The following is a 1,914-nucleotide window of genomic DNA, read 5'->3' as shown; positions in this document are numbered from 1 at the left end:
AGTGTGCTAATCTAGGGCGGGAAAGGTGGGCCCACTTGGTCTGGGCTTGGGCCCTCAAGGTCAGGCCTAAATAATCAAGGACGGTCTTGGACAATTTTTTTTTTTTTTTTTTTTTAAACTCCTACATTATTATCAATTTCATATTAAATAGGGGGTTTGTATATTTTACAAGGGTTAAAAGGAAATTGGGGAGGGGGTTTGGGCCCAACGGATCAATCCTAGGCCCGAGCCTTGGAGGAGGGACCGACTTGGGCCTGGACCCTCCTCCCTTGGGCCTGGTCCTATCTAGGACCGTTTTTGGGCCAGGCTTTTTGGGTCCGGGCCTAATTCCACCTCAATGCTAATCTTCAATGATAATTGCTTGCATTCAACAATATATATTTTTTTTTTATTTAATTGCAGGATGAATCCTGGATTGCATATTTGATGGATAGTGTCTGTACAATTAATATTGCATTTTTGCATGCTTGCTTAGTTGTTTGGCACTATTAGTTGGGTCACCGATAGTGGCATTAAACTAACATTGCACATTTCAATTGACTCGTCCGTATCAATTATTTTTGATAAGGATATTTATATTTCAAAAACCCAAAATCATAAAATCTATGTATTAAATTAATTAGATGTTTAAAAGGCAAAATTTAATCAAATTTCTTATGTCTTGTAAACTTATCTTAATTTGAACAGTTAACTGACAATAGTTAATGTGATTTGAACTTTAAAAATTATTATTGATAACTATTTTTTTTAACAGTTCACAAGAGATAACTAATGTTACTTAGATTTTAAAGAACATCAATATTTTTGATTAGAGAATACGTATACTTATTAGATGAATCTAGAATTAGATTATATGAGATAGTGTTATGAAAGAGTTTTTCTCATGTTAAATGTGTTGTGATTATTTATATAGAATTAACCATATAGTGGAATTAAATTAAACCAGTTGGCTTATCTTCAATCGTCCTCTTTCATGAACCAAAATCAACCACGTTTGTGAACATTTTGTAAAATCAATGTCCACTTTATATCTCCCTTTTTATGTTCACTATATATTAATTATTGATTTATATCTATGATTTTAAATCTTAATTTCTCTAATGGAAGGGGGAAAATCCATTATTATTGCACCAATTGTTTAAAAATGGTATGTAAATATGTTAAAAGAACATTATCTTGTTTTATTCTCTCTTCATAACATACATAATTCTTCATGGTTCATTTTTTTTCTTTTCTTTTCCTTGTACAAATCACTATAATGACACATTGCAAAATTAAGCAACAAAGTTGAAAAACTCTCAAATTTGAGAAAAATGGTGAAGGAAAAATTGATGTTGCTTAGGGGAATGGAGAAATCATTGAAAAATGATGTTCAGAAGTGGATAGAAAGTGTGAATAAAATCATTGAAAAGCTGAAAAAGTTTGGGAAGATGAAGATGAAGCAAACAAGAATGCCTCTAAAGGTGGTTTAAAATATCTCAGATCAGTTATAAATACAGTATGGGGTGCACCAGCAAAAGACTTTAGAGAATTCAAGCTTCAAAGAGGAGGAAAATTATGCCAAGAAGTTTGCAATGAAAGGATGCTCAATAGACTTTGTTGTTGGAACATATTCAGAAGAAAAACTTGGGTTCTTTTCAAGAAGGTGGTGAGTGATCAAACATGACAATTCTTGAACAAAATAGAGATATTATGAAACCAAAATAACAAACACACAAAACACAAACAGTAAAACAAAAGAAGAGATACCGCGATTTTCCCTGGTTCACCCAATTAAGTAGCTATATCCAGGAGATCAATATTATTTCAATACTGCCTCACTCTCTTGTTTACAATGAAGTAATTTGCTCTATGATTGTTATCACTCATTACAAGAGAAAAATGTGTTATATACTAGATTTAAAAGACTAAAAC

The sequence above is a fragment of the Pistacia vera genome, unplaced genomic scaffold, assembly GCF_008641045.1.
Source record: "Pistacia vera cultivar Batoury unplaced genomic scaffold, PisVer_v2 Contig190, whole genome shotgun sequence".
Taxonomy (NCBI): Eukaryota; Viridiplantae; Streptophyta; class Magnoliopsida; order Sapindales; family Anacardiaceae; genus Pistacia; species Pistacia vera.
Note: the sequence above shows the minus strand (reverse complement) of the source record.